General features: G+C 37.7%; 1 non-coding gene across 1 annotated transcript; it reads right to left on the bottom strand.

The window, feature by feature from the left end:
- Positions 1 to 2,667: 2,667 nt before the first annotated feature.
- Positions 2,668 to 2,775, bottom strand: LOC112767713 (small nucleolar RNA R71). The gene has a single exon (XR_003185155.1). It is a non-coding gene; the product is annotated as a small nucleolar RNA R71 (small nucleolar RNA).
- Positions 2,776 to 9,409: the final 6,634 nt, after the last annotated feature.

Below are 9,409 nucleotides of genomic sequence, written 5' to 3'. Positions count from 1 at the left end.
GGAAAGCAGAGGTTCAGGAGGAACGAAAGCATCTCTATACGCTTATCTGAAATTCTCACCAATAAATTACATAAGTATCTCTATCCCAGTTTATATTTTATTTATGTTTTTATTATCAATTCACCATAACCATTTGAATCTGCCTGACTGAGATTTACAAGGTGACCATAGCTTGCTTCAGGCCGACAATCTCCGTGGGATCGACCCTTACTCACGCAAGGTTTATTACTTGGACGACCCAGTGCACTTGCTGGTTAGTTGTGCGAAGTTGTGATAAAGAGTTGAGATTACAATTGTGCGTACCAAGCTGTTGGCGCCATTGATGATCACAATTTCGTGCACCAAGTTTTTGGCGCCGTTGCCGAGGATTATTCGAGTTTGGACAACTGACGGTTCATCTTGTTGCTCAGATTAGGTAATCTTATTTTTGTTTTATTTTCAAAAATTTTTCAAAAAAAAATCTTTCAAAAAAATTTTTCCTTTATTTTCGAAAAAAATAAAAATAGATCTTTTCAAAAATATATTTTTCTTCAGAATTTTTAAGAATGAATTCTACTGTTTCAGATGATGCTTTTATCATCACAGGAGCTAGTTGATTCCCATCAATTTGGCTCTTGTATGTAATGTCCTGCTGAAGCTTGTTCTGCCCTGTCTAATCTCTTTAGACTGAAGCTTTAGACTAACATTGCTTGATTCCTGGAATTCTTATTAAAAAAATTTTTAAAATCCTTATTTTCTTTTTCAAAATAATTTTCGAAAAAATAAAAAAAATATTTTATAAAATCATAAAATCAAAAATATTTTTTGTGTTTCTTGTTTGAGTCTAGAGTCAAGTTTTAAGTTTGGTGTCAATTGCATCTTTTTAATTTTCTAAAAAATTATTTTCGAAAATTCATGCATTGCATTCTTCATGATCTTCAAGTTGTTCTTGGCCAGTCTTCTTGTTTGATCTTCATATTTTCTTGTTTTGTGTCTTTTCTTGTTTTTCATATGCATTCTTGAAACATTAATGTCTAAAGAATAAAAATTTTTAAGTTTGGTGTCTTGCATGTTTTCTTTTCTTGAAAATTTTTCAAAAATAAGTTCTTGGTGTTCATCTTGACATTCAAAGTGTTCTTGGTGTTCATCTTTGCATTCAAAGTGTTCTTGCATATTTTTCTTGTTTTGATTCATAATTTTCATGTTTTGAGTCTTTTTGATGTTTTTCTCTTTCATCATTAAAAATTTCAAAAATCAAAAAAATATCTTTCCCTTTTTCACTCATAAATTTTTGAAAATTTGAGTTGACTTTTTCAAAACTTTTTTAAATTTAGTTGTTTCTTATGAGTCAAATCAAATTTTCAATTTAAAAATTCTATCTTTTTCAAATCCTTTTCAAAAATCAAATCTTTTTCAATTTTTCCTTCATATTTTTGAAAACTTTATGATTGATTTTCAAATCTTTACTAACAATTAATGTGATTGATTCAAAATTTTTAAGTTTGTTACTTGCCTAATAAGAAAGGTTCAATCTTTAAAATCTAGAATCATATCTTTTTAGTTTCTTGTTAGTCAAGTAATCAACTTTGATTTCAAAATTCAATTCTTTTTAAAAAAATTTTTCAAATCTTTTTCAAATTAAGTTTCAATCATATCATTTTCAAAATCAATTTCAAAATCTTTTCTAACTTCTTATCTTTTCAAAATTAATTTTTAAATCTTTTTCAATTAATCCTATCCTTTTGTTTCAATCATATCTTGTTCAAAACTACTTAACTAATTCTCTCTCTCTAATTTTCGAAAATCACCTTCCTCTTTTTCAAAATTCCTTTTTAATTAACTATTTATTTTAAATTTTAATTTGATTTAATTTGATTTTCCTTTCTTAATTTTTGAATTAATTTTAAATTAAAAACAAAAATATTTTTCTTTTCTTCTCAATTATTTCTGAAAAATTATTCTCTCCCCCTCATCTCTTTCTAATTATTTTACTAACACTTCTCTTCTTCTCAAAAATTCGAACCCCATCTTCCTCTCTGTGTTCGAATTTTACCTCTTCTCCTTCTTACATTCTTCTCTTCTTATACTTGCATAAGGAATCTCTATACTGTGACATAGAGGATTTCATATTTTCTTTTCTATTTTCTTCTTTTTCATATGAGCAGGAACAAGGATAAGAACATTCTTGTTTAGGCTGATCCTAAACCTGAAAGGACTCTGAAGAGGAAGCTAAGGGAAGCTAAAGCACAACTCTCTGGAGAAAATCTGACAAAAATTTTCGAAAAAGAAGGAGACATGGCCGAAAATAATAACAATGCAAGGAAGATGCTTGGTGACTTTACTGCACCAAATTTCAATTAACATGGAAGAAGCATTTCAATTCCTGCCATTGGAGCAAACAACTTTAAGCTTAAACCTCAATTAGTTTCTCTGATGCAACAGAACTGCAAGTTTCATGGACTTCCATCTGAAGATCCTTTTCAGTTCTTAACTGAGTTCTTGCAGATCTGTGATACTGTTAAGACCAATGGGGTTGATCCCGAGGTCTACAGGCTTATGCTTTGCCCATTTGCTGTAAGAGACAGAGCTAGAATATGGTTGGACTCTCAACCTAAGGATAGCCTGAACTCTTGGGATAAGCTGGTCACGGCTTTCTTAGCCAAGTTTTTTTCTCCTCAAAAGCTTAGTAAGCTTAGAGTGGATGTTCAAACCTTCAAACAGAAAGAAGGTGAATCCCTCTATGAAGCTTGGGAGAGATACAAGGAACTGACCAAAAAGTGTCCTTCTGACATGCTTCCAGAATGGACCATCCTGGATATATTCTATGATGGTCTGTCTGAGCTATCAAAGATGTCACTGGACCATTCTGCAGGTGGATCCATTCACCTAAAGAAAACGTCTGCAGAAGCTCAAGAACTCATTGACATGGTTGCAAATAACCAGTTCATGTACACTTCTGAAAGGAATCCTGTGAATAATGGGACGCCTATGAGGAAGGGAGTTCTTGAAATTGATACTCTGAATGCCATATTGGCTCAGAATAAAATATTGACTCAGCAAGTCAATATGATCTCTCAGAGTCTGAATGGATTGAAGGAATCATCCAACAGTACTAAAGAGGCATCTTCTGAAGAAGAAGCTTATGATCCTGAGAACCCTGCAATAGCAGAGGTGAATTACATGGGTGAATCCTATGGAAACACCTATAATCCCTCATGGAGGAATCATCCAAATTTCTCATGGAAGGATCAACAAAAGCCTCAACAAGGCTTTAATAATGGTGGAAGAAACAGGTTTAGCAATAGCGAGCATTTTCCATCATCCACTCAGCAATAGACAGAGAATTCTGAGCAGAATCCATCTAGCTTAGCAAATATAGTCTCTGATCTATCTAAGGCCACTTTAAGTTTCATGAATGAAACAAGGTCCTCCATTAGAAATTTGGAGGCACAAGTGGGCCAGCTGAGTAAAAGAGTCACTGAAACTCCTCCTAGTACTCTCTCAAGCAATACAGAAGAGAATCCAAAAAGAGAGTGCAAGGCCTTTGATTTAACCATCATGGCCGAACCTACAAGGGAGGGAGAAGACGTGAATCCCAGTGAGGAAGACCTCCTGGGACGTCCAGTGATCAACAAGGAGTTTCCCTCTGAGGAACCAAAGGAATCTGAGGCTCATCTAGAGACCATATATATTCTATTGAACCTCCTTATGCCATTCATGAGCTCTGATGAGTATTCTTCTTCTGAAGAGAATGAAGATGTCACTGAAGAGCAAGTTGCCAAGTACCTTGGTGCGATCATGAAGCTGAATGCCAAATTATTTGGTAATGAGACTTGGGAAGATGAACCTCCCTTGCTCATCAATGAACTGAGTGATCTGGATCAACTGACATTGCCTCAGAAGAAACTGGATCCTGGAAAGTTCTTAATACCTTGTACCATAGGCACCATGACCTTTGAGAAGGCTCTATGTAACCTTGGGTCAGGGATAAACCTTATGCCACTCTCTGTAATGGAGAAACTGGGAATATTTGAGGTGCAAGCTGCCAGAATCTCATTAGAGATGGCAGACAACTCAAGAAAATAGGCTTATGGACAAGTAGAGGACGTGCTAGTAAAGGTTAAAGGCCTTTACATCCCTGCTGATTTCATAATCCTAGACACTGGGAAGGATGAGGATGAATCCATCATCCTTAGAAGACCCTTTCTAGCCACAGCAAGAGCTGTGAATGATGTGGACAGGGGAGAATTGATCCTTCAACTGAATAAGGACAACCTTGTGTTTAAAACTCAAGGATCTCCTTCTGTAACCATGGAGAGGAAGCATGAAAAGCTTCTCTCACTGCAGAGTCAACCAAAGCCCCCAAAGTCGAACTCTAAGTTTGGTGTTGGGAGGTTCCAACAATGCTCTGAACATCTGTGAGGCTCCATGAGAGCTCACTGTCAAGCTATTGACATTAAAGAAGCGTTTGTTGGAAGGCAACCCAATGTTATCTAATTATATTTATTTATTTTCTATTGTTATTTCGTGTTTTATTAGGTTGATGATCATGTGAAGTCACAAAAACTACTTGAAAATCAAAAATAGAATGAAAAATAGCATTGAAAACAGCACACCCTGGAGGAGAGCAGTCTGGCATTTAAACGCCAGAAACAAGCATCTGTCTGGTGTTTAACGCTAGAAACAGGCACCGAGCTGGCGTTTAACGCCAGAAACAAGCATCTGACTGGCGTTAAACACCAGAAACAAGCTACATTTGGGCGTTTAACGCCAGAAACAGGCAGCAGTCTGGCGTTAAACGCCAGGATTGCACAGCAAGGGCGTTTTACACGCCTCATTGGAGCAGGGATGTTAAGTCCTTGACCCCACTTGATCTGTGGACACCACAAGATCCCCACCTCTTCTCCTCTCCTCTTCACACCTTTTCATAACTCTCTTCCCCAAATATCCTTCACCACTCACATCCATCCTCTCTTCCCCATAAACCCCACCTACTTTCAAAATTCAAAATAATTTCCCTCTTAAACCCAACCCTAATGGCCGAACCCTACACCCCCTCACTCCTATATAAACCCCTCACTCCTTCTTCATTTTCACACAACACAATCATCTCTTCTTCTCCTTGGCCGAATACATCTTCTTCCCCCATCTACTCCATTTTCTTCTTCTTCTACTACTTTCTTTCTTCTTTTGCTCGGGGACGAGCAAACATTTTAAGTTTGGTGTGGTAAAAGCATAGCTTTTTGTTTTTCCATAACCATTTATGGCACCTAAGACCAGAGAAACCTCTAGAAAGAGGAAAGGGAAGGCAATTGCTTCCACCTCTGAGTCATGGGAGATGGAGATATTCATCTCAAAGGTCCATCAAGACCACTTCTATGAAGTTGTGGCCAAGAAGAAAGTGATCCTTGAGGTTCCTTTCAAGCTCAAAAAGAATGAGTATCCGGAGATCCAACTTGAGATCCAAAGGAGAGGTTGGGAAGTTCTCACCAACCCCATTCAACAAGTCGGGATCCTAATGGTTCAAGAGTTCTATGCAAACGCATGAATCACTAGGAACCATGATCAAAGTGTGAACCCGAATCCAAAGCATTGTCTCACCATGGATCAGGGGAAATACTTAGATTTTAGTCCGGAAAATGTAAGGCTGGCGTTCAACTTGCCAATGATGGAAGAGAACACATGCCCATACACAAGAAGGGTCAACTTTGATCAAAGGTTGGACCAAGTCTTCATAGACATATGTGAGGAAGGAGCTCAATAGAAAATTGACTCAAGAGTCAAGCCGGTTCAATTAAGAAGGCATGACCTCAAACCAGTGGCTAGGGGATGGCTAGAGTTCATTCAACACTCAATCATTCCTACTAGTAACCGGTCTGAAGTTTCTATAGACCGGGCCATCATGATCCATAGTATCATGATTGGAGAAGAGGTGGAAGTTCATGAGATTATACCTCAAGAACTCTACAAGGTGGCTGACAAGTCCTCCACTTAGGCAAGGTTAGCCTTTCCTCACCTCATTTGCCACCTCTGTAATTCGGCTAGAGTTTACATAGAGGGAGACATCCTCATTGAAGAGGACAAGCCCATCACTAAGAAAAGGATGGAGCAAATAAGAGATCATAGACCTCAACATGAGCATGAGGAAATTCCTCACCATGAAGTCCCTGAGATGCCTCAAGGGATGCACTTTCCTCCACAAAACTATTGGGAGCAAATCAACACCTCCCTAGGAGAATTAAGTTCCAACATGGGACAACTAAGGGTGGAGCACCAAGAGCACTCCATCATCCTCCATGAAATTAGAGAAGATCAAAGAGCTATGAGGGAGGAGCAAGAAAGACAAGGAAGAGACATAGAGGAGCTCAAAAGCACCATTGGTTCTTCAAGAAGAGGAAGACGCCATCCTCACTAAGGTGGACTCATTCCTTAATCTTCTTGTCTATTTATTTTATTGTTTTTTGATTTTTGAGCTTTATGTTTTATTTATGTTTGTGTCTTTACTATATGATCACTAGTGTCTAAGTGTCTATGCCTTAAAGTTATGAATATGAATCCATCACCTCTCTTAAATGAAAACTGTTCTAAAAATAAAAGAATAAGAAGTACATGGTTTTGAATTCATCCTTGAAACTAGTTTAATTATTTTGATGTGGTGGCAATACTTTTTGTTTTCTGAATGTATGCTTGAACAGTGCATATGTCTTTTGAATTTGATGTTTATGAATGTTAAATATGTTGGCTCTTGAAGAATAAGGAAAAAGGAGACATGTTATTTGATAATCTGAAAAATCATAAAAATGATTTTTGAAGCAAGAAAAAGCAGTGAATACAAAAGCTTGCAGAAAAAAAATGCGAAAAAAAGAGAGAAAAAGAAAAAAAAAAAGCAAGCAGAAAAAACCAAAAGCTCTTTAAACCAAAAGGCAAGAGCAAAAAGCCAATAGCCCTTAAAACCAAAAGGCAAGGGTAATAAAAAGGATCCAAGGCTTTGAGCATCAGTGGATAGGAGGGCCTAAAGGAATAAAATCCTGGCCTAAGCGGCTAAACCAAGCTGTCCCTAACCATGTGCTTGTGGCGTGAAAGTGTCAAGTGAAAACTTGAGACTGAACGGTTAAAGTCAAAGTCCAAAGCAAAAATAGAGTGTGCTTAAGAACCCTGGACACCTCTAATTGGGGACTTTAGCAAAGTTGAGTCACAATCTGAAAAGGTTCACCCAGTTATGTGTCTGTGGCATTTATGTATCCGGTGGTAATACTGGAAAACAAAGTGCTTAGGGCCACGACCAAGACTCATAAAGTAGCTGTGTTCAAGAATCAACATACTGAACTAGGAGAATCAGTAACACTATCTGAATTCTAAGTTCCCATAGATGCCAATCATTCTGAACTTCAATGGATAAAGTGAGATGCCAAAACTATTCAAGAGGCAAAAAGCTACAAGTCCCGCTCATCTGATTGTAGCTAAGTTTCATTGATATTTTGGAATTTATAGTATATTCTCTTCTTTTTATCCTATTTGATTTTCAGTTGCTTGGGGACAAGCAACAATTTAAGTTTGGTGTTGTGATGAGCGGATAATTTATACGCTTTTTGGCATTGTTTTTACATAGTTTTCAGTATAATTTAGTTAGTTTTTAGTATATTTTTATTAGTTTTTAAATAAAAATCACATTTCTGGACTTTACTACGAGTTTGTGTGTTTTTCTGTGATTTCAGGTATTTTCTGGCTGAAATTGAGGGACTTGAGCAAAAATCAGATTCAGAGGTTGAAGAAGGACTACAGATGCTGTTGGATTTTGACCTCCCTGCACTTAAAGTGGATTTTCTGGAGCTACATAACTCCAAATGGTGCGCTATTAATTGTGTTTGAAAGTAGACATCCAGGGCTTTTCAGTAATATCTAATAGTCCATACTTTGCCCGAGTTTAGATGACACAAACTGGCGTTCAACGCCAGTTCCATGCTGCATTTTGGAGTTAAACGCCAGAAACAGGTTGCAAAGTGGAGTTAAACGCCAGAAACAGGTTACAAACTAGCGTTCAACTCCAAGAGAAGCCTCTACACGTGTAAAGCTCAATGCTCAGCCCAAGCACACACCACGTGGGCCCCAGAAGTGGATTTCTGCATCATTTACTCATTTCTGTAAACCCTAGTAACTAGTTTAGCATAAATAGGACTTTTTACTATTGTATTTATATCTGGAGTTTTATCTTTAGTTTCATCTTTAGATCACGTTTGGGGGCTGGCCATTCGGCTGTGCCTGGACCTTCATCACTTATGTATTTTCAACGGTAGAGTTTCTACACACCATAGATTAAGGTATGGAGCTCTGTTGTTCCTCATGAATTAATGCAAAGTACTATTGTTTTTCTATTCAATTCAAGCTTAATCCTATTCTAAGATATCCATTCGCACCCAAGAACATGATGAATGTGATGATTATGTGACGCTCATCATCATTTTCACTTATGAATGCGTGCCTGACAAACACTTCCGTTCTATATGCAAACAAGCTAGAATGAATATCTCTTAGATATCTAATACAGAGGACCGAGTCCGAGATATTAGAATCTTCGTGGTATAAGTTAGAACCCATGGACGGCCATTCCTGAGATCCGGAAAGTCTAAACCTTGTTTGTGGTATTCCGAGTAGGATCTGGGAAGGGATGGCTGTGACAAGCTTCAAACTCGCGAGTGCTGGGCGTAGTGACAGACGCAAAAGGATAGTAAATCCTATTCCAGTATGATCGAGAATTGACAGATGATTAGCCATGCAGTGACAGCGCATTGGACCATTTTCACAGAGAGGATGGGATGTAGCCATTGACAACGGTGATGCCCTACATAAAGCTTGCCATGGAAAGGAGTAGGAATGTTTGGATGAAGACAACAGGAAAGCAGAGGTTCAGGAGGAATGAAAGCATCTCTATGCACTTATCTGAAATTCTCACCAATAAATTACATAAGTATCTCTATCCCAATTTATATTTTATTTATGTTTTTATTATCAATTCACCATAACCATTTGAATCCGCCTGACTGAGATTTACAAGGTGACCATAGCTTGCTTCAGGCCGACAATCTCCGTGGGATCGACCTTTACTCACGTAAGGTTTATTACTTGGATGACCCAGTGCACTTGCTGGTTAGTTGTGCGAAGTTGTGATAAAGAGTTGAGATTACAATTGTGCGTACCAAGTTTTTGGCGCCATTGATGATCACAATTTCGTGCACCAGTAATCAATTGAGGCTTGAGTTCAAAGTTATTAGCATGGACATTGGGGGTTAGGATGCTGCTCCCACAATTCCTTGGGTTGGGGATAGTGTAAGAGGCCAAAACTCTTCTATGAGGCTGGCCATAGTTGTTGACTACATCCTCAGGTGGATTTGGGATGTTACCCTCCATCTCTTGATCCTCTTCTTCTGATTCT

This window comes from Arachis hypogaea, chromosome 17 (assembly GCF_003086295.3).
Source record: "Arachis hypogaea cultivar Tifrunner chromosome 17, arahy.Tifrunner.gnm2.J5K5, whole genome shotgun sequence".
Lineage (NCBI taxonomy): Eukaryota > Viridiplantae > Streptophyta > Magnoliopsida > Fabales > Fabaceae > Arachis > Arachis hypogaea.
Note: the sequence above shows the minus strand (reverse complement) of the source record. Positions and strands in the feature narration are given on the sequence as shown.